At 40.6% G+C, this 26,064-nt stretch overlaps 1 non-coding gene and 3 pseudogenes across 1 annotated transcript; 1 reads left to right on the top strand and 3 right to left on the bottom strand.

Annotated features, from left to right (window-relative positions):
• Nucleotides 1–8,593, bottom strand: part of LOC143683286 (large ribosomal subunit protein uL23 pseudogene) — a 69,046-nt pseudogene extending 60,453 nt beyond the window's left edge.
• On the bottom strand, nt 6,461–6,567 carry LOC143685420 (U6 spliceosomal RNA). Its single transcript, XR_013176648.1, has one exon. It is a non-coding gene; the product is annotated as a U6 spliceosomal RNA (small nuclear RNA).
• Nucleotides 8,594–10,356: 1,763 nt separating the features above from the next.
• Nucleotides 10,357–13,196, bottom strand: LOC143683285 (14-3-3 protein zeta/delta pseudogene; annotated as a pseudogene).
• A 10,956-nt stretch (nt 13,197–24,152) lies between these two features.
• Nucleotides 24,153–24,599, top strand: LOC143683284 (developmental pluripotency-associated 5 protein pseudogene; annotated as a pseudogene).
• Nucleotides 24,600–26,064: the final 1,465 nt, after the last annotated feature.

Genomic DNA, 26,064 nt, shown 5'->3' with positions numbered 1-26,064 from the left:
GCAAACAAACAAACAAAAAAACTATAGCTCAGATGCAGCTTCATTCAGTGTTTTAACATAATTACATTACAATTAGGTAGTATTGTGCTGTCCATTTTTGAGTTTTTGAATCTAGTCCTGTTGCACAGTCTGTATCCCTTCAGCTCCAATTACCCATTATCTTACCCTGTTTCTAACTCCTGATGGTCTCGGTTACCAATGACATATTTCAAGTTTATTCTCTAATGTCAGTTCACATCAGTGGGATCATACAGTATTTGTCCTTTAGTTTTTGGCTAGTCTCACTCAGCATAATGTTCTCTAGGTCCATCCATGTTATTACATGCTTCATAAGTTTATTCTGTCTTAAAGCTGCATAATATTCCATCGTATGTATATACCACAGTTTGTTTAGCCACAGTTTGATCAAATGTCATCAGTTGATGGACATTTTGGCTGTTTCCATCTCTTTGCAATTGTAAATAATGCTGCTATAAACATTGGTGTGCAAATGTCCGTTTGTGTCTTTGCCCTTAAGTCCTTTGAGTAGATACCTAGCAATGGTATTGCTGGGTCATATGGCAATTCTATATTCAGCTTTTTGAGGAACCGCCAAACTGCCTTCCACAGTGGTTGCACCATTTGACATTCCCACCAACAGTGGATAAGTGTGCCTCTTTCTCCACATCCTCTCCAGCACTTGTCATTTTCTGTCTTATTGATAATGGCCATTCTGGTGGGTGTGAGATGATATCTCATTGTGGTTTTGATTTGCATTTCTCTAATGGCCAGGGACTTGAGCATCTCTTCATGTGCCTTTTGGCCATTTGTATTTCCTCTTCTGAGAGGTGTCTGTTCAAGTCTTTTTCCCATTTTGTAATTGGGTTGGCTGTCTTTTTGCTGTTGAGTTGAACAATCTCTTTATAAATTCTGGATACTAGACCTTTATCTGATATGTTGTTTACAAATATTGTCTCCCATTGTGTAGGCTGTCTTTCTACTTTCTTGATGAAGTTCTTTGATGCACAAAAGTGTTTAATTTTGAGGAGCTCCTATTTATTTATTTCTTTCTTCAGTGCTCTTGCTTTAGGTTTAAGGTCCATAAAACCGCCTCCAATTGTAAGTTTAATAAGATATCTCCCTACATTTTCCTCTAACTGTTTTATGGTCTTAGACCTAATGTTTAGATCTTTGATCCATTTTGAGTTAACTTTTGTATAGGGTGTGAGATACGGGTCCTCTTTCATTCTTTTGCATATGGATATCCAGTTCTCTAGGCACCATTTATTGAAGAGACTGTTCTGTCCCAGGTGAGTTGGCTTGACTGCCTTATCAAAGATCAAATGTCCATAGATGAGAGGGTCTATATCTGAGCACTCTATTCGATTCCATTGGTCGATATATCTATCTTTATGCCAATACCATGCTGTTTTGACCACTGTGGCTTCATAATATGCCTTAAAGTCCGGCAGTGTGAGACCTCCAGCTTCGTTTTTTTTCCTTAAGATACTTTTAGTAATTCGGGGCACCCTGCCCTTCCAGATAAATTTGCTTATTGGTTTTTCTATTTCTGAAAAATAAGTTGTTGGGATTTTGATTGGTATTGCATTGAATCTGTAAATCAATTTAGGTAGGACTGACATCTTAACTTATTTAGTCTTCCAATCCATGAACATGGTATGCCCTTCCATCTATTTAGGTCTTCTGTGATTTCTTTTAACAGTTTTTTGTAGTTTTCTTTGTATAGGTCTTTTGTCTCTTTAGTTAAATTTATCCCTAAGTACTTTATTCTTTTAGTTGCAATTGTAAATGGAATTCGTTTCTTGATTTCCCCCTCCGTTTGTTCATTGCTAGTGTATAGAAACGCTACAGATTTTTGAATGTTGATCTTGTAACCTGCTACTTTGCTGTACTCATTCATTAGCTCTAGTAGTTTTGTGGTGGATTTTTCTGGGTTTTTGACGTATAGTATCATATCGTCTGCAAACAGTGATAGTTTTACTTCTTCCTTTCCAATTTTGATGCCTTGTATTTCTTTTTCTTGTCTAATTGCTCTGGCTAGAACCTCCAACACGATGTTGAATAATAGTGGTGATAATGGACATCCTTGTCTTGTTCCTGATCTTAGGGGGAAAGTTTTCAATTTTTCCCCATTGAGGATGATATTAGCTGTGGGTTTTTCATATATTCCCGCTATCATTTTAAGGAAGTTCCCTTGTATTCCTATCCTTTGAAGTGTTTTCAACAGGAAAGGATGTTGAATCTTGTCAAATGCCTTCTCTGCATCAATTGAGATGATCATGTGATTTTTCTGCTTTGATTTGTTGATATGGTGTATTACATTAATTGATTTTCTTATGTTGAACCATCCTTGCATACGTGGGATGAATCCTACTTGGTCATGATGTATAATTCTTTTAATGTGTTGCTGGATTCCATTTGCTAGAATTTTGTTGAGGATTTTTGCATCTATATTCATTAGAGAGATTGGTCTGTAGTTTTCTTTTTTTGTAATATCTTTGCCTGGTTTTGGTATGAGGGTGATTTTGGCTTCATAGAATGAATTAGGTAGCTTTCCCTCCACTTCAATTTTTTTGAAGAGTTTGAGCAGAGTTGGTACTAATTCTTTCTGGAATGTTTGGTAGAATTCACATGTGAAGCCGTCTGGTCCTGGACTTTTCTTTTTGGGAAGCTTTTGAATGACTGATTCAATTTCTTTACTTGTGATTGGTTTGTTGAGGTCATCTATTTCTTCTTGAGTCAAAGTAAGTTGTTCATGCCTTTCTAGGAACTTGTCCATTTCATCTACATTGTTGTATTTATTAGCGTAAAGTTGTTTATAGTATCCTGTTATTATTTCCTTTATTTCTGGGAGGTCAGTGGTTATGTCTCCTCTTCCATTTCTGATCTTATTTATTTGCGTCCTCTCTCTTCTTCTTTTCGTCAATCTTGCTAAGGGCCCATCAATCTTATTGATTTTCTCATAGAACCAACTTCTGGTCTTACTGATTTTCTCTATTTTCATGTTCTAAATTTCATTTATTTCTGCTCTAATCTTTGTTATTTCTTTCCTTTTGCTTGCTTTGGGGTCAGTTTGCTGTTCTTTCTCTAGTTCTTCCAAGTGGACAGTTAATTCCTGAATTTTTGCCTTTTCTTCTTTTCTGATATAGGCATTTAGAGCAATAAATTTCCCTCTTAGCACTGCCTTCGCTGCGCCCCATAGGTTTTGATATGTTGTGTTTTCATTTTCATTCACCTCGAGATATTTACTAATTTCTCTTGCAATTTCTTTCTTGACCCACTCGTTGTTTAAGAGTGTGTTGTTGAGCCTCCATGTATTTGTGGATTTTCTGGCACTCTGCCTATTATTGATTTCCAACTTCATTCCTTTATGATCCTAGAAAGTGTTGTGTATCATTTCAATCTTTTTAAATTTTTTGAGACTTGCTTTGTGACCCAGCATATGGTCTATCTTTGAGAATGATCCATGAGCTCTTGAGAAAAAGGTGTATCCTGCTGTTGTGGGGTGTAATGTCCTATAAATGTCTGTTAAGTCTAGCTCATTTATTGTAATATTCAAGTTCTCTGTTTCTTTATTGATCCTCTGTCTAGATGTTCTGTCCACTGATAAGAGTGGCGAATTGAAGTCTCCAACTATTATGGTAGATATGTCTATTTCCCTTTTCAGTGATTGCAGTGTATTCCTCACGTATTTTGGGGCATTCTGGTTCGGTGCATAAATATTTATGATTGTTATGTCTTCTTGTTTAATTGTTCCTTTTATTAGTAGATAGTATCCTTCTTTGTCTCTTTTAACTGTTTTACATTTGAAGTCTAATTTGTTGGATATTAGTATAGCTACTCTTACTCTTTTCTGGTTGTTATTTGCATGAAATATCTTTTCCCAACCTTTCACTTTCAACCTATGTTTATCTTTGGGTCTAAGATGTGTTTCCTGTAGACAGCATATAGAAGGATCCTGTTTTTCAATCCATTCTGCCAGTCTATGTCTTTTGATTGGGGAATTCAGTCCATTAACATTTAGTATTATTACTGTTTGGGTAATACTTTCCTCTACCATTTTACCTTTTGTATTATATATATCATATCTGATTTTCCTTCTTTCTACACTCTTCTCCATACCTCTTTCTTCTGCCTTTTCATATCTGACTCTAGTGCTCCCTTTAGTATTTCTTGCAGAGCTGGTCTCTTGGTCACAAATTCTCTCAGTGACTTTTTGTCTGAAAATGTTTTAATTTCTCCCTCATTTTTGAAGGACAATTTTGCTGGATATAGAGGTCTTGGTTGGCAGTTTTTCTCTTTTAGTAATTTAAATATATCATCCCACTGTCTTCTAGCTTCCATGGTTTCTGTTGAGAAATCTACACGTAGTCTTATTAGGTTTCCCTTGTATGTGATGGATTGTTTTTCTCTTGCTGCTTTTAAGATCCTCTCTTTCTCTTTGACCTCTGACATTCTAACTAGTAAGTGTCTTGGAGAACGCCTATTTGGGTCTATTCTCTTTGGGGTGCGCTGCACTTCTTGGATCTGTAATTTTAGGTCTTTCATAAGAGTTGGGAAATTTTCAGTGATAATTTCTTCCATTAGTTTTTCTCCTCCTTTTCCCTTCTCTTCTCCTTCTGGGACACCCACAACACGTATATTTGTGCAGTTCATATTGTCCTTGAGTTCCCTGATACCCTGTTCAAATTTTTCCATTCTTTTCCCTATAGTTTCTGTTTCTTTTTGGATTTCAGATGTTCCATCCTCCAGTTCACTAATTCTATCCTCTATCTCTTTAAATCTACCATTGTAGGTTTCCATTGTTTTTTTCATCTCTTCTACTATGTTTTTCAATCCCATAAGTTCTGTGATTTGTTTTTTCAGACTTTCCATTTCTTCTTTTTGTTGATCCCATGCCTTCTTCATGTCCTCCCTCAATTTATCAATTTGGTTTTTGATAGGTTTTCCATTTCTGTTCGTATATTCAGAATTAGTTGTCTCAGCTCCTGTATCTCATTTGAGCTATTGGTTTGTTCCTTTGACTGGGCCATATCTTCAGTTTTCCTGGTGTGATTTGTTATTTTTTGCTGGCGTCTGGGCATTTAATCAGATTTCCCTGAATGTCGGACCCAGCAGGTTGAAAGACTTTCCTGTGAAGTCTCTGGGCTCTGTTTTTCTTATCCTGCCCAGTATGTGGTGCTTGTCTGTCTGCGCGTCCCACCAGCAAAAGATGTTGTGGCTCCTTTAACTTTGGAAGACTCTTGCTGCTGGGTGTGTGGTGGAGACAGAGGAAAGGTTGTAGGTTGGTTTTAATGGCTTCAAATTGTGAAGATATGAATTTCTTGAGAGAGGGATTCCACCTGAGTTGCGTTTCACCCCTCCCGCGGGGAAGGTTCAGGTGGTAGAGAGTCCTAAAAGCAGCCTGTTTCTGCGTTTGGGGCAGTTGTAACCTATGTAATCCCAGCGCTGAGCCCAGAGGCAACGAAACCTCCTTAGAAACAGCTGCAGAAGGCTCTGTTTTGCCCCCTTTCCTCTTTTTCAGTTAGCCCAATCGGCGACTTCCGCCTTGATCAGTTTCGCCTGAGCTGAGGGCCTATTTTTAGTAGTCAGAAGTTGTTCCTTAATGTCACTATTGGTGTTAGGTTGGGCTCAGTCTCTACTACTGTTGGAGACTCTTTCCTTTCCCTCCGGGAAGTCGCCTGTAGGGGAGGATCGCCAGCCGCCGCAGCTTGGGGAACCGCTGTTCCGATGCTCCCAGCCGGCCCAGGAAGCCGCGTGTGTGGAAGGGGCTGTGGTCGCCGGCCACCGCGGCTTTGGGGACCGCTGTTCCTAGGCTACCAGCCGGCCCAGGAAGCCGTGCGTTGGGGAGGGTCACCGGCCACCGCGGCTTGGGGAACCCGATCCAAAGCTCCCAGCCGGCCTGGGAAGGAGGGAGGGAGGGGCTCCGGCCACCAGCCGCCTCGGCCCGGGGAAGCGCGCGCCTCCCGGGGACCTCACCACAGCGGAGTCTCTTAGCCGGTCCAGCCGTTCCGGAATGGGGTACGCTGTGTGTCTGGTCTCTGTCGTGGCTCCAGGAGCTGTTCTGTACTGTTTCTAGTTCTTTAGTAGTTGTTCTGGAGGAGGAACTAAGACCCGTGCACCTTACTAAGCCGCCATCTTCTCCTAGTTCCCGTAGGTTTTGTATCAATTGAGGGCTTCGACTGGACTTCCAGAGAATACCTGTGAATTATGGGACTGAATGAGGTGGAGAAGCTGAGGGGCAGAGTTGGGGAGGAGTAACACCAGGGGATTAGACCTGAGGCAGAGCAGAGCACACCCAGGGGACTTTGCAGGCAGGTGAATCTGCTTTTGCAGGGACTGTGCCTAATGAGGGCTGCGGTCCCTCAGCAACTGGCTTTTGCTGATATGTAAGGAACGCAAGTCCATTGTTGATGAAAAGTATAAGTTTCCAAAAAGCTGGAAATCCAGATTTTTATATGACATCTCTTAATATTGTACAAGTTAGCATGTCATCTTTGCACCAAAGTCATCATAATCTTCTCTTTATGGTTCCAATTTTAATAAATGTGCTACCAAAGTAAGTACTCTCCTAATAATTTAATATTAGCAACTAATTTTTAAAAAATTTAAATAAAACTAATCCATAGGTAGTTTTGTGTCTATGGGGCTTGAGCTTGCAACTCTGAGAGCTATTCAGTGTTCCAGGTGTAAAGGGACTCACAGACCACCTGGTTGTTGTCCTCCTTTAAAGGGGAGAAAAATCTTCTCGCTGGAGATCCCTGGTTGTATAAGCAGTAGGACTCCTGACAAAAGCAGAGTCATGTTGTTAGTAGTTTAATTCAAGCACTCATTTATCTTTTTTTTTTTTTTTTTTTTTACGTGGGCAGGCACCGGGAATCAAACCCGGGTCCTCTGGCATGGCAGACAAGCATTCTTGCCTGCTGAGCCACCGTGGCCCTCCCTCATTTATCTTTTCACCAAAGGTCTTGGTGGCCCAGTTCACACACCACCGACTATGATTTCTGTGAGTTTTACTTTGCAATCAGGCAGAGAAATCTTAACTTCAAAGAGAGGAAATGGGAAGTTCGAACTTGCAGTATTTTGTTGTTTTGTTTGTTCTTTTAGTTTGGGAGTTTTTTTTCTTTCTCTTCTTTTACATCCTAGCTTCCCTTTGGTGAGAGCCAAGTTCCCTAACCGCAGAACCCAACTCAGGTGGTCCATAACAAGTGACACCCCAGCTCTGCCCCCCATCCTGTAGACCAGCCACCTGCAGCCATAAGTCGGCTTGAAAGAAATCTGACAAACTGGTTCACTTCAAGTGTTAGTGGCAGCCAAGTCAGTTGCCTAAGTATCTAAGATCCAAGAATTGTAATCCACTGTCAGAGCCTTGCAGTTATTAACTCTAGGATCAATTTCAAATCTCTATCTCTGAAAGTGCAGGCCCCTCAACTGATGGATGGGAGAGGTACTTAGGGGTGGTCTTGGGGTGGGGGGAAAGGTGGAGGGGGGCTGCCCTAAGGTTAAAAGAATCAGCAAATGGCCATCGGGAATTCCTCTGATTCCTCTTAAAATTTTTGGCAAATTGAAAATCATATAAAAATAAAAGTGACAAAATAAATCTGCTAAAGAAGCTTGGAGGAAGCAAAGGGAAGGGAGGAAGACAAATGCGAGAGGGAAGATGGGCAGGCAGGGAGAGGAAAGAGAGCAGAGGGCAGGGCAGACGCAAAGGGGGCAGTGGCCCTGGACTCCACCTTTGCCCGGGCGCAGTCTGTCGGTCTGTCGGTCCATGAGAGTGTAGGCTGCCAGGTTTGCGGGTGTGTGCGGGTGGGGCATGGGCTCCTTGTCCGCTACCGGGCCTATGATGCACTCAGGAGGCCGAGGGGATGGGATGCGGAGGCCTGCTGCAGCCCGCTGCAGGAGTTCGGGAACAGCAGCGCTGCTCAGAGCTGAGCCCTGGAATCAGGAAAGCCAGGTGCTTCAGATCGGTTTTCCATTCACTGAGAGTTGCAAGGACCCAGTGCAGGCCTCAAGGTTTTCAAGTTTAATAAAAGATTTCTTCCCTTAGAAACCACCGGGGTAGAGGGTGGAGATGGGGTGGAGTAGTCTGCAAACCTCAGGAGTTTAGAGCACTTAGTAAAAGTGCTCTTGGGACCAGGTTCTGTGAGAGAAGCTTCAAACCGAAATGGGAAATATGAAGTTCTTAAATTGTCTTCACCCATTTCTCTCTCCTTTTCTTAAGGTGTGTGTGTTGGGCGGCGGTGGGGAGGCTTGGAACCCTCATTTTTCTTCTTCTTTTTACCAACCGATTAATAGATAGAAAGGAAAATATTAGCAACAGGAAGACTTGCTAATACCCAGGCATTGGGGTGAAGAGGAAATCAGCTGGAAATTCTCCTTTACCTCCTCCTCTCCTCATAGGGTTCGATAAAATGGGTCCAGAACTGCTTAGAGGAATGTTGAAGTGTGGCGAGTCCTCATAGATAAGTTCTAATTTGAGTTAATAATAACTAAGGAGGAAGCAAGCCAACTCATTTGGCACAGATTTGTGAGCATGACCAGGAGATGGTATCATTGAAGGTGAATCATGGAGATGCTTTACATTGAAGGACATCATAAGGAAAGTGGAACCCAGACAAACAGAACAGAAACATGTTTCTTCTTTATCAATGGGGTTTGGCTAAATTATTTCTAAAGGGAAGATGTCAGAAAAGTTTAGTAATTTTCCAAACAGGTACACTGAGAATATACTATTACAATGAGAGGCTGTGGCATTGACTAATAAATTCTTTCCTATCCAGATAGTGTTTCAGGGGAAATATGTTTAACCACTACATGAAAGGAGTCATCTAAATCATTAAAGGCCTAAGTGCCAGAATATTCAGTCCTACCCAATTCAAGAGCCAACAGCAAGTGCAGGACTTACCAGTTATGAACTACCAAGAAAGGGAAAACTAACCACTGCATATCCTTTCTCCAAGTTGCTGATCCAATCAACAACATGGCACCTAGTGCAGCAATGGTCATCTCATTTTATCTGCTGTGCCTGTCATAGTTCCTAGCCCATAATAAAGTCTTGATTACTATTTGTGGAATGCACTGAGTTCCTAATGTTTATCACATTGTATTTATTATACTACCTTAGAATTAAGCTGGCATCTTTTGCAATTTGGCCCTTTAAATTAACTTGAGGATGTTGGCGCAGCAAGGAACTTTAGGGTTGGGTGAGTTTAACCTAATTGTTTTATATGAGTAGTATTTTTGTCATTATGATAAACTTCTTATTTCAATTTTGTAAAAGCCCATTAGCTGCCAAAAGGGAATAAGGAATAAATTTCCAAAAATGCGCAATTTGTTTTAGAGAAGTTTCAGAATCAAAAGACTACTTTACATGAAAAGCTGTAGAGAAGGTAACTGCCAAGCCCAGTCATAAAACTCTTATTCCACTTACATCAACTTAATACACGTGTTCTTAACAATTATGCTTGGATTATTCATGAAAATTTCATAAAACATTAAACAAAGCTAGCCATCATCAAGTTATTTCCCTGTTAACTATTTTTACAGCAAATGCATTTTACACAAGTATCAAAAAAAATCACAAAAGCAAAAAAACTTTTAAAAAAGTTAAATACATGGGTTTTTGTTTTACTGCTGTGCTTGATAAACATGAAGTAATGAATACCAAGCAACTCATTTTAATGCAGCGTTACTTGTACATTTGCTCGTAGATTGCCTAAAACATTTAAATACAAATAAAATGAGTATAGCAAAATAATGAAAGCGAACAGCAGGTAACTTTACAAATAATGGTATATGAACCATTTCTTCCCTTCCCCAGAGTAAATTGGTCACAACTTTGTCTAAAGGAACACTTCTGCAGCTGTAGTCAAAGGTACGCACGTTGAGATTGTATATGCCACAGATACACATGTAATACCCATGGGATATCTATTTCTACCGCAGCCTTGAAAGTGCTCCAAGCTTAATTAAGGTACCCACAATAACTATGCTTATGACTAGAACCAATTATCCCTTTTATCCCCCACCAGTACAAACCAACATGTAATAGGCAGTTTTCTTTGCTTAGACATAGAAGCAGTTTTAACACTGGCCATTGTGAAGCCACAATGTACCAAAAGTACTATGCCAAACATTTATAATTTGTATAAAAATTTCACATCCCCATATCAGCCACCTCGAGATGAAAACAGGTAACTCTCTAAAGGTTAACTGGTTCTACTCCCCTAATATTAAACATAAAAACCACATGGGAAATACAGAAATTCAAATAGAAGTAACATAAACCTGTCATAAATAGTAAACAAAATTATTGTTTGTTTAATAATCAAAAATAGTAAACAAAAAACTGTGGGACAGCATGGATGACAAATGGTCTACTGTGTAAACTTTAGAATCAGGCAGACAAAAATTGGAAGTCCGTTTAATTTCCCCCCTCCTCCTGCTTCAGCTTCATCTCCGTGGGTCTCCGATGTCTACAACCTCAAGTTGTCTCTCAGCAATTGCATTGTTAGCTGCTGTGTTTGTATAACTCTTCACCTAATGTATCAAGTTCAGCAATGGTTTCATCAAAAGCTGTCTTTGCAAGAGAGCAGACTTCCTCCGGGGAGTTCAGAATCTCATAATAGAACACAGAAAAGTTAAGGGTTAGACCCAATCGGATAGGATGCATCAGTTGCATTTCTTTTTTGCTGATTTCAAATAACTCTTGGTATGCTGGTTGTGACTGAGCCACAATCCCTTTCTTGTCATCACCAGCAGCAACCTCAACTAAGTAATGATAGCAGTCTCCTTTCATTTTTAAATAGAAGACTTGCTTTCTGCTTGTGAGGCATTGGGGATCAAGAATTTTTCCAAAAGAGACAGTACATCATGGTAGGTATCTCTTAATTCGGTTTCAATTTTCTCTGTGTTAAAAGCCATCTACTGTTTTTTCTCAGCACCTTCCATCTTTTGCTCAATACTTCAGTCGACCCTCCAAGAGGACCTACAAGCTCCTACAACATTTTTATAAGCAACTGAGAGAAGATTCCTCTCCTCATTGGATAATTCAGCTCCTTGCTCAGTTACAGACTTTATGCAGGCTGCCATGTCATCATATCGCTCAGCCTGCTCGGTCAGTTTGGCCTTCTGCACCAGCTCATTTTTATCCACGAGTGGATGTTCTGTGTCTGGAATAGGTGGCGGCGGACAGATGGTGCTCAGCAGTCTCTAACCTAATTGTTTCACAAGGAAAAAACTTGACATCTTTCCTAAGGTTGCACCACCTATGGAGCTAGGATATGCATGCCTTTTCCTGCCCGGTGTGGACACTAGCTAATAGAGAAAGAGCCGTGATATATCAAAGTAGATTTTCATTAGGAAAGAAACAGCAGGAGTGGCACTGCAGCACGGAGGAGAGGCTGCTGTGGCATCAGGAAGCCCTCTGCAGCCTCTTAGCTCCAGCATTAGGCAGGTCATAAGGGCAACTCAAGTGACTTGGCAATGCCCCAAGTCTCGGATCGAGAAATATTCAGTGCTGTTATAGCCTATTCTTCCCTGCAGTTGTTCGTTTCTGAAAACGCTAAGGAATAATTGATTTGTTCTTTTTTCCACTCTTGTGAAGCAGCTACTTCATAATAAAGACATTGAAATCTAGAGTGAAATTTTCTAATAAAAGCCAGGAGTCCGAAATGGAAAAAGATCTTTTCTTTTTGCCCCCAAAACCTAACTGGCCATTTCTTCATGTACTTCCTTGTGAGGAAACCAGATGATCAGGAAAGTCAGACTGGCTGGTGAAATAAAATAAAACTGATTTTTCAGGTCATTCCTTGATTTCAGTATTCGGGAGGGGACTGCCTGTAGACTTTGCCAAAGTGTTTGCTTGGGAAAGAGAGTCAGAAGACTAAGAGAAATGAAAAATCCTTTGAAAGGAGTCATTAAGGAAAGGAAGTCTGTCTCTGAAGAGAATAAGGCAAACTGATATCCACACTAAGAGTCAGTCTTGTTTTCTTTGAGCTGTTTTATCCTGCCTGACTGAATCTGTAAGAACAGGGGTAGAGGTTACTGATACATGGTTACACAGATATAATTATCTCTACATCCTCAGTCAGTTCATGGTGGAAGGCCTGCTATTCATCAGCTAATTCAACCTTGAGTTTTCTGGTGTCCCTACTCATCAAGGGATAAGAATTTAAGTGACAACCATTAGGAAAGGCATATACACTCACATATTACTCTATCCAACTTAGCCCAGTGACACCCACAACCCCCAAAGCATGCTCTATTGACCAAGCTCAGGAAGGGTTGCAACTTCTTGCACAAGCTGCCCTGGAAATGGCAGCCTCTGCTGCTATGCTTCTGGCCGAGAGTGAGGAGGCTGAGAAGGTAGCTGCACTGGCCCAGGCCATGCAGGTCAACCCAAATCAAGCCAACCTTCATACCCAGAAGACCAAGAGGCCATTTGTTCTCTGCTTATAGAGCCACAGAGGCCAGCTGGTTCTGCTGTTTTGGAATAAAGGCACAGGACCAGGGCTTCTCCACACTGTATTATCTTTGGCAGGACCTCTGAGCAGGCAGATTTGCCCCAACAGATAGAGTCAGGCCTTCCTGTCCCTGCATCTTCAAAGGGAAGTCACCATGTGAAATTGGCCCTGTCAGTGCCTCAGAAAATAGCCATTGGACTGTGTGAGCTCCCCTGTGCCTCTGCCCTGTATGACTGAGCTTTTAGGGGTGGGTACATCAACTGCCAGGCTTTCCTTCCATGAGGTTCTCAGGGCCATCTCTGTGACATTTTGGTGCCTCCTGGAAAACCAGCCTGACCTGCAGGAGATCATGGAATTGTTCTAGACCAAATATGGCTTCCAGTGCTGGGGCTATTGGAGACACACACATTGAGGCATCTGGCCGTATCTGTTGGGGCAAATCTGCCTGCTCAGAGGTCCTGCCAAAGATAATATAGTGTGGAGAAGCCCTGGTCCTGTGCCTTTATTCCAAAACAGCAGAACCAGCCGGCCTCTGTGGCTCTATAAGCAGAGAACAAATGGCCTCTTGGTCTTCTGGGTATGAAGGTTGGCTTGATTTGGGTTGACCTGCATGGCCTGGGCCAGTGCAGCTACCTCCTCAGTCTCCTCACTCTCGGCCAGAAGCATAGCAGCAGAAGTAGGAGGTAAACCTAAACTCAGAAGTAGGAGGTACACCACAGGGTCTGTCCTCATGGGTAATGAAGCCAACCTTTCCTGCTAGTGGCTGACAGCCCATACCAACAACCCATCACCTCCGAGGAGCTGTGTTTCAACGAGTGCCTCTTGGCTGTCTGGGACACAGTCGAGCAGGCCTTCAGGCAGCTGCGAGACCAGTGGCTATATCTCCAGGACACGGCACCCTGTCTGGCAGAGCAATCGCTGTGAGGTAGTCACCAGCTCTTGCTTTCTCCACAATCTGCATATTGACTGAGGGGAGGTCTTTTTGCCAGAATGGGACCAGGGCCTCTACCCTTGCTATGGTATAGGGCAGATCCAGCCTGTAGAGTGGCATGCAAACAATGGGAGCTGGGGTTCCAGGTGCTCCAAACCATCATTCGCCACCTGGCATTCCAGCCCAGCAGACACATGGTGAAATCTATTGCCTGTCCTTCCTGCTTTTTCTCTTGAATTTCCCCTTCATGCCTTTTTTCCTTCTTCTTTCCATGTTAACCATTCCCCCTTCCTTCCTGTGAATAAAGCACTATTGTTAATGTTTATAACACTTCAAGTATGCTGCGTCTTTTTATGTAGTGCCTGGAAAGGGCAGACAGGCTGGTCAAGCTGCAGAAGGGGAAGAAATTATTTGTACCATCCCAGGGGCCTATAAGAAACTTGTTACAGGTGAGTGACTGCTATATAACATGACCAATTTATAGTGGCACATCTGTTCATCTGTTGGTCCTAATCTAAATTTCCTGTGTTTAAAAAACATTTTTTTTTAATTAGAGAAGTGGTTTTACAGAACAATCATGCATGAAATTCAGGATTCCCATACACCACCCCACCAACAACTTGCATTGGTGTGGATCGTTTGTTACAGTTGATGATAGATCTTTCAATTTTCTTTTAAACAGTAGTAGCCAGCATTTATGGAGAGAGTCTATGTTCTAGGTAAAGCAATTTACATGAATTACCTCATTTAAAACACCCAATACACTGGCTTGTGAAATATGTCTTATTGTTATTTAACTAGAGAAATTATAGGTTTACAGAAAAATCAAGTAAAAAAAAATAGTCCTCTCATAAACCCTCTGATTATTGACACTTGACATTAATGTAGTACCTTTGTTACAATTGAGGAAAGAATATTAAAATAGCACTATTATAACTGTGTTCTGCAGTTTACATTAGGTAGCTGTGTTTTTTTTACCATATACCACCCTATTACTAACACCTTGCATTTGTGTTGTATATTTGTTATAATTCATGAAAGAACATTCTTATACTTGTACTTTTAACCTCAGGCCATTGTCCACAACAGGGTTCCCTGTGTTGTGTTACATAGTCCCATGTTTTATCTTCTAACTTTCATTCTAGTAACATGCAGACCCAAAATTTCCCTCTTACTTACACTCACAATAGTGCAGTATCATCACCACCATCCATTTCCAAACCTTCACATTCAACGTAAATAAAAATTCTGTACAATTAAGTATAAATCCCCATTCTCTACCCTCACTCTAATCTTAGTAACCTCTATTCTAGATTATAACTCTATGAGTATGCTTATTATAATTAGTTCATATCAATGAGATCATTCAATATTTGTCCTTTTATGTTCTAGTTTGCTAGCTGCTGGAATGCAAAATACCAGAAACAGAATGGCATTTAAAAAGGGGAATTTAATAAACTGCTAGTTTATGGTTCTAAGGTTGAGAAAATGTCCCAATTAAAACAAGTCTATAGAAATGTCCAATCAAAGGTATCCAGGGAAAGATACCTTGGTTCAAGAAGAGTGATGAATTTCACGGTTTCTCTCTCAAGTAGAAGGGCACATGGCGAACAGTCAGGGCTTCTCTCTCAGCTAGAAGAGAACATGGCGAACACGGTGTCATCTGCTAGCTTCCTCTCTTGGCTTCCTGTTTCATGAAGCTCCCCGGGAGGCACTTTCCTTCTTCATCTCCAAAGGTTGCTGGCTGGTGGACTCTGCTTCTCGTGGCTGTTGGTCTGCTCTCTCTGAATCTCCAGTCTCCAAAATGTTTCCTCTTTTATAGGACTCCAATAAACCAATCAAGACCCACCCAAATGGGTGGAGACATGTTGTCACCTAATCCAGTTTAACAACCACTCTTGACTAAATCACATCTCCAGGAAGGTGATCTGATTACAGTTTCAAACATACAGTATTGAAACCAATTATTCTACCTTAATGAAATGGGATTTTGATTAAAACATGGCTTTTCTAGGGGGCATATATCCTTTTAAACCAGCATATTTTGTGTCTGCCTTATTTCTCTCAGCGTAATGTCTTCCAGGTACATCCATATTTTCCCATGCATCAGGACTTCATTCCTTTTTGCAGATGAATAGTATTTCATTGCATGTATATACCACATTTTGTTTATGCATTCATTGGTTGAGGCATTTGGGTTGCTTCTATCTTTTTGTGAATAATGCAGTTATCAACATAGGTATGCAAATAACTGTTCAAGTTCCTGCTTTCAATTCACATTGCCAGGTCATATTGGAATTCTAGACATAGCTTCCTGAAAAACTGCCAAACTGTTTTCCACAGTGGATGCACGCTTTTACATTCCCACCAGCAATGAGTGAGTGCTTCTGTTTCTCCACATTCTCTTCAACACACCTGTAATTTTTAATTTTTTTTAATAATGACCATTCTAGAGGGTGTGAAATGATATCTCGTGGTTTTAATTTGCATTTCCCTAATAGCTAGTAATACTGAGCATCTTTTCATGTTCATTTTAGCCACTTGTATGTCCTTTTTGGACCTCTTACTAATTCTTGGGAAGATATAGTCTAGTGTCTTCCTAGGTGAAAGTCATCACCTGTGTCCGCAGCTTTAATGTTTAGCTAAACTTGTGAGATGTTAGGAAATGTCAGATTGCACATCCAGTTATGTTTGCATATATTACCAAAGCATACTGAGACAAAAAAGCAGGAGTATAAATGGAATGAAGAAAGTGAGAAAAAGAAGAAGTTAGAGAGAAACTGGAGGGAGAGAAAGAACAAGAAACAAGAGCTTCTCAACTTGATGTCCTGAAATTCTTGCTAATATCTTACATTGGTGGACTATCAGTCTGTGGGTGCCCTTGGGTGCTAAAATATGATATTTTACTTGGAAATTGTTCAATGCAGTGAAATAAGTGATCATTTCAAAAGGAAAGACATTTAGGAACACTGTACTAAATTGCTAACTTTTTTTGTTGTTGTTGAAGACGCAGAAGTCATCCCTCTAACATCCAGTTTGGCTCCTGTATTAGTTGGGGTTCTCTAGAGAAACGGAACCAGCAGGAAATATCCGTAAATACAAAATTTATAAAAGTGTCTCATGTAACCATGGGAATGTAGAGTCCAAAATCCGTAGGGCAGGCTGTGAAGCTGATGACTCTGATGGAGGATCCAGACGAACTCCATAGGAGAGGCTCGCTGGCTGAAGCAAGAAGAGAGAGTGTCTTCTCAATTCTCTTTAAATGCCTTCCATTGATTAGATTAAACATCACTCATTGCAGAAGACACTCCCCTTGGCTGATCACAAATGGAATCAGCTATGGATGCAACCAACATGATCATGATTTAATTCTATGAAATGTCCTCATAGCAACAGACAAGTCAGCACTTGTCCAACCAGACAAATGGGTACCACCACCTGGCCAAGTTGACACATGAACCTGACCATGACAGTACCCTTGAGTGACAGCCAAGAAGTTTAACAGTGATGGATGCCATCTTCAGATCCAGAGGAGGGCCCTGACTAGTCTAAACTATTCAAAATAACCCCATTTCCATGTCATAGTGATTGACTCAAGTATAATTCAATCAGAGAACAGCATTCCCATAGCTGCTGAGATTGGATTAAAGGTAGTCCAATCAGAGTGAGACCTGGACTTTTGTATGATGGTTTTAAGAACTGGCCTTGGTCTTTACTCTATCCTTGGTAGATTAAGGAACCACCACGAGTGCTCCTGGCAGTCACTATTAGACCAGCCAGAGAACAAAGTGAACATTTGGAGGCAGGCAGAAGTTAGAGAACTGTGGAAAAATTGAACCAAAGTCTGGACCAAACCATGCCTGGACAAATCCATGAAAAAGTGCTGTGAACTTAACAGTTATTGGAACCAGTAAACTTCCTTAATTGTTTAAGCCAGTTGAGTAGACTTTGTATTATTTGCCACCAAAATTATCTCAACCTGTGTTGTGTTTGAATAACTTAAGCTTAATAAAAAAACAAGCATGCCTCCCCAAAACACAATACATTCACAGCAAGACCTGTTACCTGGCAGGAAGACTGACAGATATATAGCCAGTCACATTTCAAGGACCAAAACTAAAATTCCAAAAGCTGAACCCCACTGCCTCATTCACACAGAATAAGAGCTATGGAATTTCAAGGAAAACAAGCCTTTATTACAAAAGCTGTTTGAAGATAAAGGAAAAATTATATTTAAGCCACAGATGAAATAGTTTGAAAGAACTACAGCTATTTTGATATAAACTTATGCTAAGCTGAGCAGAATAGAAACGAAGAAAAACTGATACCAATGTAAGGTCTACTGTTTGCCAGTTACTTTCCTTTATGTTATCACTAAATTCTTTCAATAATCCTTTGAGAGGGCTATTATCCCCTCCTCCAACTCCACCCCCATTTTACATTTGTGGAAACAAGCTCAGAGAGGAAAAGTAATTTGTTCATGATCATATAGTTATTTAGTATCAGAGGGAGGATTTGAACCCAGGTTATGCTTTCTGCCACCTTGCTGTTTCTTTATAATATTTAGTCTCCAGTGTTAGCCAGGGTTGGAGCAACTTAGCTGAAACTATCACACATGTTTCAGAATGCATTTAGCAATCATTTTGTGTGCTGGAGGCCTGTATTATTGCAGACTGTGCAATGTTTGGAGCTGTTTGTACCCCTGAAAAACATGTTCTTAAACCTAATCCATTACTGTGGGTATTAACTCTTGTAAATAGGACCTTTTGATGAGGATGACTTCAGTTAAGGTGTGGCCCCACCTGAATCAGGATAAGTCTTAATTCTATTACTGAACTCCTTATAGGGAAACCCACAGAGAAAAAAACTAGGGGGAGCAGTCAGAAGCTGAGAGTTGTCAGAACCTGGAAGAGAAGGGAGAAAAAAGGAATGGCCGCCAAGTGCATTGCTATATCTCAGAAAATCCAAGGACCAAGGATCACCAACAGCCAACCCCAAAATGCAACAGTCTTATAGGAGAAAGCATTGCCTAGCTGATGCCTTGATTTTGGACTTCTAGCCTCAAAACCATGAGCCAATAAATTCCTGTTGTTTAAGCCAACTCATTGCATGTTATTTGCTTTAGCAGCTGGGAGACTAAAACACAGACTCAAAGCTTTGGCTTTTTCATTATTACTTAATTTACAAACAAGTCTGGCCCTCTGCCTTGGGAATAGCAAACATAATGAAAGAATTGGAGTCAGTAGTGCTTGACTCCACACAACCTAACCAAACATAGGATGCCTTATTCTGGTGCATTGCCTCCTCCTCATTTCCCTGAAAAGATTCACTAACCTTCTGCCAATATGATAAGTGTTGGGGAAGATGAGTTTCTGAATTGTCATTCTAGGAATTGCCTATTGCAGCTGAAAGTTTACCACTTAGTCAAGCCCTCCCCTGCCATCTGCTTGGCTCCAAGACTGCGGTAAAGGTTGAAAGGAGCTGTGTGAATTACCAAGAATCACATCTATGATAGAAATTCCGTGGCATTAAATCTTCTCTCAGTTTTATAGCTTATCAGATGCTGGCTTCAGAGGACCACACTTTCAAGATCACTAGGAGTACCATCACAAAGTGGTGTGTCTTCAAAGGTAGCTCTTTCATCAATAGATCAATGTTCACAAAAATTCGTTCGAACCAATCTCATCATCCATGCTTGCAGGCTCTTCCAGCCTGAGCTCTGGGGTCAATCAAGTCTGAGAGAACTTATGATCCATTCTAGCAGTTTTAACTGCCTGATATCCTCTTGGTCTATCAGTGTATGTAAGGTGACTTTTGCAGTGCTGGGCTCAAAGTAAGTACTGTTTCTCAGTTCTATTTATAAGGCTCTTCCCCCATTTTTGTGAAAAAAAAAAAAAACCCAATGTTTTGTGCCCTTGCTCAAGTCTCTGTTCTATCAAGGATTGAAGTTCTTTTTATTATCAGTTCAGCTCTTGTCAAGACCTGGCTAGGTCTGTGACACTTGTTCCGTACCTCAATAGCATTTACTCCTTTGTTTGTTCATTGATTAATCCATTCAATATATATATGTTTATTTGTTGGAAAAGTTTGGGCAGGTATAATGCTAGGTGTTTGAGATTTAAAATGTTTTAGATCTTGCTCCCTAGAAGCAAAGATTGAGATAGGAATTATTATGCAAGTGATGTATTAAGGGAATGCTATAAGGGTGGTGGAGAGAGGAGAAGCAGAATAGAATAGTAGAAGAAGCTAGGCACAATATGATTTTATGGGGTATCCAGGAGAGTAAATTGCACCCTCTGGGTTGTTTACCCCAGCTGAAACAGGCTAGGCTGTTATACTCCTGCTGTCAGTCAGTGACCATCCCTGGGGGCCAGGGTGGGGGCAGGTTAATGTAAATTCCCTAGGACCTCAAGGCCAGGGCTAGTTGTCCTGGCAACATTTATTGTAAAGACCAGTCCTTCCTCACTGCTTGTAGTTTCATTTTTGTCATAAGTCAAGTGTCTGTATGTGAATGGGTTCTGGAGGTGACCCTTCTATTGTATTTTCTCCACGTAACACCTATCAATATCCATTGAATACAGACTGTTCTAGTTTGCTAGCTGCTGGAATGCAATTTACCAGAAACAGAACAGGTTTTAAAAAGGGGAATTTAATAAGCTGCTAGTTTATAGTTCTAAGGCCAAGAAAATGTCCCAATTAAAACAAGTCTATAGAAATGCCCAATCTAAGGCATCCAGGGAAAGATTCCTTGTTCAAGAAGGCTGATGAAGTTAGGGTCTCCCTCTCGGCTGGAAGGGCACATGGTGAAGTCTACTAGCTTTCTCTTCTGGCTTCTTGTTTCATGAAGCTCCCTGGAAGGTGTTTTCCTTTTTCATCTCCAAAGGTCGCTGGCTGGTGGACTCTTTGCTTCTATGTCATTCTGAAGCTTTCTCCAAAATACTTCTTTTATAGGATTCCAGTAAACTAATTAAGGCCCACCTGGAATGGGTTGAGAAATGTCTACCTAATCAAGTTTGATACCCACAGTTGATTGAGTCCCATCTCTATGGGGATAACTTAATCAAGTTTCTAATGTACAGTACTGAATAGGGATTAGAAGAAACTGCTGTTCTCACAAGGTTGATTAGGATTAAAATATGGCTTTTCTAGGGTACATAAATAATTTCAATCCAGCACACAGACTTTGAGAAATTCTGCTGTGGATCTAAGGACAAGAAACCTTGAATAACCCAATGGACCATTTTGTGAACGGGCATATTATCAGTTTAATTTAGAGATGGCCACATACAAAATAATGACCAATATTTCCTGGGCTCCACATTTGGGTACGCCTATGTGGCCTACAAAAGTACCATTTCTGGCATTTTTAGAAATTTATCTATACTTCAGTAACACACAGGGACTTCTCAGGGATACCATTTTCATTCCCCTCCTTCCCCCAGATTTATTTTACCAAATCAATAGGACAATATTTTGGGAAGAAAAACTCATCTTTTATTAGGAGCATCTTATCTTACATTCGTATGTCACCTAGGAGAGAAAGATAAAATATAAACACAGTAGTATTTAACTCTCAGGTGTTCTGCTTTTGAACAAACCTCTCTCTTCCTGTTAATGTCTGAGCTGGAGAAAGCCAAACTGCCAGCTCTCAAGGTAGTCAATTAAGACAATAAGTCAAAATGAAAGTGACAGTAGTAAGTAACCACTTAACTATGTTAGCATAAGCCAAGAGCTAAACAGGAAAAGTTGCGGACTCCCCCCATGTTCCATGATTTTCCTAGAAGACTAGTGCGGTTCAGGGTCAGATGTATGGGTGCAGACAGGGGTGGGTGGTTGGGGTAGGGGGACCAGATTGTCTTGTTGCTGAGGGAGCCCCTTATAAGCACTGCAGCTATCTTAGAGACTGGGACCAGGAAGGAAGAAAGAGGGCAGGACTAGGAATGGAAAAGTACTGAATACTGAGTCAGAGTGGAGAAAAGTAACTTCAAGCCTTGATAAGGTAGTGGGGATATGTCCCTGGAATTTGCATTTTGAACAGAGGTACTGAGAAAGGCCTCCACAGAGCCGTTCACTCCCACCCTGTCCCGCCACGAGGAGGCCTCGCAGTGGAGGTGTGTGGGCTAGGCATACAGATATTTATCAGAACATGGTCAGCAAGGGACAGGGGTGGGGTTAGGGTAGGTGGTGTCTGAGTCCTGGACTGCACCTTATCCAGATGGTACTCCCCTAAGGCCTGCCCCAAAGAGCTTTCGTAATTGCGTGTGGTCAGGCCTGAAAGATTACACATGGACTTTTTGGCCTGGAGCTGGACTCCTCACCTCCCACCAATTTGCTATTGCTTCACATAGGGTGCCTGATGTAAACTTAGCTTGATTTAATCCAATTAAGAAAGGCGAAAAACAATCGATTATACGTATTTGCCCACTGAAACCAGAGGCTTCTGTTTAAATGAGGTCTGACGCCAACAAAGTAATCTTGACATTCTGTCACTCAAGCGTTTAAAAACCTTTCTTTTATTTTTTCCAGCATGTTCTATTGGGATAAAAAAGATAGCATTGTGCTGAATCACAGATGAGGAAACTGAGGCAGAGAGAAATAAAGTTATTTAGCTAAAACCATGAAGGGACTAGTATAGACAACCCAAAATTCTACCGGTACATTGCTTTCCAATGAGTTCTGAGGTTTGTGGCAGTTACATAGCCAGACTCCCTGGAAAGGCAGAAGCTTTCCATTAGAAATGGTTCAGGCTTGTAATACCCAGGTTTCCACTTATATCTGCAGTCAAGTAGTGACCCAGCTGGTCACAGGAAAAGTGTGTGGGCTAAATGAAAGGTTGCTATCTAAATTATTACAGGATGGCCACCTCAAATTCTGAACACTATTACCTCAATAGCACAGAAAGTGTTTTTTTTTTCCAGTACTAGGGGAGTGATGGACTCAGATGTGGCCATGTTATGTAGTAAATATATCCTTTCTCCATTCTCTATCTGTGAAAAACCCAACAAGTAGGTATAAAAGAATTTCATTTGTTCTACAGCCAGTACAAAGCTTTAGGGACCTCAATTGATGATGTAATTCACAGTTACTCAGGGAGGAGCAAATGGGTTTAGAGACCTAAGAAATCACCCATAGCCACCGTATACTCATAGGCTTTCTTTTCTCTGCAGAGAGTCTAATTTCTCTACCTTTTGAGTGTAATTAGCTGTTTTTCTTCCAGTAGCATGAGCAATTATCCCAATGATTATTTATCCTGACCACATTTATATTTCCCCTATGCTAGTACAGTCATATTTTATTGTTATATTGGGGGAAAAAAAGGTCATTAAATACTTGAAATCAATATTTTCTAGGATAGCTATCCTATCCCTGACAAATCAGTAGATGGTGCCGAGGTAAAGGATAGTGAGTCCAACTTCAGCACGGACTAGGAGTTCCCTTTGAAAATGTTTCTCAAGCTTCCCTGGAATAGGAGTTACCTGGGGTATTGATTAAATATAGAGATTTCCAGGCCCCTTCTTTGGACATGCTGATTCAGTGGGATTGGAATGTGTCTCTGGAACTTGTATTCATAACAGTCATCAGGGAAGTATGGAAAAATTGCCTTATGAAGTATGATTTTTAGGAGGTGGTGTCAGAGATGGGGAGTTCCTGATTCTCAGATACCTCCATCATTCCCATGAAGGTATTTCTTTCTCATCACTTTCCTGAACCTCTATTCTGCACCTCCTAATAACTGCCATTAAGTTCCACGTGGATTTCTTGTGTTTACCTTAAATTCATCACATCCTATCACTATACCTCAGCTTACAAGTGCCAGGTACCTAGCAGGAATCTTATAAATAGTTGGTGAATCAGTTTTAAATATATTGTCTTAAATGCCTCTATCAAAAAGGAAGACCAAAAATTGAGGAATTAACTGTTCACTTGGAAAAACTAGAGAAGGAATAGCAAACTAACCCCAAAGCTAGCAAAAGGAAAGAAATAACAAAGATTAGAGCTGAAATAAATGAAATTGAGAACATGAAAACAATTGAGAAAATTAATGAAACCAGAAGTTGGTTCTTTGAGAAAGTCAACAATCTTGATAGACCCTTAGCTAAGTTGACAAAAAGAAAAAGAGACAGGATGCAAATAAATGAAATCACAAATGGAAGAGGAGACATAATCACTGACCCCAAAGAACTAAAGGAGATAATGAGAGGATACTATGAGCAACTATATGCTAATAAACTAGGCAATGTAGATGAAATGGGTGACTTCCCAGAAAGACACCCATTGAACAATCAAGATTGACTCGAGAAGAAATAGATGACCTCAACAAACCCATAACAAGTAAAGAGATTGAATCAGTCATCAAGAAGCGCCTCCCCGCAAAAGAGTCCAGGACCAGACAGCTTTACATGTGAATTCGACAAGGCATTCAGGAAAGAATTAGTACCAATCCTGCTCAAACTCTCAAAAAAAATTGAAGAAGAGGAAAGCTACCTAACTCACTCTATGAAGCCAACATCACGCTAATAACAAAGCCAGACAAATACACTACAACAAAAGAAATTTACAGACCAATCTCTTTCATGAATATAGATGTAAAATCCTCGATAAAATACTTGTAAATCGAACCCAGGCGCACATTAAAATAATGATACACCATGACCAAGGGGGATTTATTCCAGGTATGCAAGGCTGGTTCAACACAAGAAAATCAGTTAATGTAATACATCATATCAATAAGTCAAAGTGGAAAAACCACATGATTAATGGTGCAGTTAGGCCTAGCAGGGCTGGAGCATGGTCTCAAGAACTCAAGATGGGAACAGAATTACATCCCACCATGGGTGAAAGTTCCTGAAGACTTGAAAGATCCCAAGATGTTCCAAGTCCAGATGTGGCTGCTGGAAGCTATGTTTGGCACAGATGGATCTCGAATCCCATACATTGAGGAAGTGAGCAAGGCTGTGGTCAAGCTGAAAGCTCTGGAATCCTTGGACCTCACCAAGGTCATGGTTTACAGCAACTATTTGTACAAGATCCAGACCAAGTGGATACTCCAGTCCCTAGATGAGTGGCACCACCAGCGACAGGAGCAAGGGATACCCAGACTTGAGAAAGCCGTGAATGCCCTGGAACGAGACTCATGGATGCAGAGAAGCTTACTTGCAGCCAGCGTAACTCATGGTAGGCTGTGGAACATGTCAGGTGCCTGATTTAAACTCTGTCCCAGTCTGACAAATTAGAGAAAGACAACTAGTTCTTGGCTTCTGCCCCTACCTCTATAAATCCTGATGTGAATATTTGTTTCCAAGGTTGCTACTCTAAAGAATAAAGTTTTAAATTAAAAAAAAAACATTATCATCGCAGTTGATGCAGAAAAGGCATTTGACAAAATTCAACATCTTTCTTGATGAAAACACTTCAAAGTATAGGAATAGAGGGGAACATCCTCAAAATGATAGAGGGGATATATGAAAAACCCACATCTAATAACATCTTCAATAGGGAAAGACTAAAAGCTTTTCCTCTAAGATCAAGAATAAGACAAGGATGCCCACTGTCACCATTGTTATTCAACATTGTGCTGGAAGTTCTAGCCAGAGCAATTAGACAAGAAAAAGAAATAAAAGGCATCAAAATTGGAAAGCATGATGTAAATCTCTCAATGTTTGTTAATGACATGATATCATATGTCAAATATCCCTAAAAATGGCCATTATCAAAAAACAGAAACTGATAAGTGCAGGAGAGGATGTGGACAAAGATGACACTGATTCACTGTTGATGGGAATGTAGAATGGTGAAACCGCTCTGAAAGGCAGTTTTGCACTCAGGAAACTAAGTACAGAATTCCCATATGATCCTGCAATCCCATTACTAGGTATATATTCAGAGGAACTGAAGGCAAGGACACAAACAGACGTTCACACACTGATGTTTATAGCTGCATTAGTCACAATTGCCAAGAGATGGAAACAGCTCAAATGTCCATCAATGGAAGAGTGACTAAACAAGCTGTTGTATACACATATGATGAAATATTATGCAGCTGTAAGACAGAATAAAGTGATAGAGCATGTAACAACGTGGATGACCCTTGAGGACATTGTGCTAAATGAAATTAGTCAGAAACAAAAGGACGAATACTGTATGGTCTCACTAACATGAACTAACATTGATGAGTGAACTATGAGAGTTAAACTTAAGAACAAGGGTCATTAGGAGATAGAAGAAGGGTAGTTAGAGATTGGGCATTTGGTGCTGAAGGACTACAGAATGTGCAACAGGACTGATTGTAAAAATTCATAAAATGGATAGCACAATAGTATGTGATGGTAGCACAATAATATAAGTACACTGAATGAAGCTGAATGTGAGTATGGTTGAGGGACAAGGGCTGGGGGCATATATGACACCAAGAGGAAAGATAGAGGATCAAGACTGAGGCAGGATAACTTAGTAATGCCTGGAGTAGACAATGATGGTGATTAAATGAACAAATATAAGAATGTTTTTTGCACGAGGTAAAACAAGTGAATATCAACATTGCAAGGAGTTGAAAATGTGATCATATATAGAAAAAAATACAATCAACGCAAGTCAGGATCTAAAGTCAACAGTAACATTGTAATATGTTTCCACTGAATGTAACAAAGGCATTATGCCAAAAGTAAATGT

Source organism: Tamandua tetradactyla, chromosome 5, assembly GCF_023851605.1.
Source record: "Tamandua tetradactyla isolate mTamTet1 chromosome 5, mTamTet1.pri, whole genome shotgun sequence".
Taxonomy (NCBI): Eukaryota; Metazoa; Chordata; class Mammalia; order Pilosa; family Myrmecophagidae; genus Tamandua; species Tamandua tetradactyla.
This window is presented reverse-complemented; position numbering and strand designations above follow the sequence as displayed.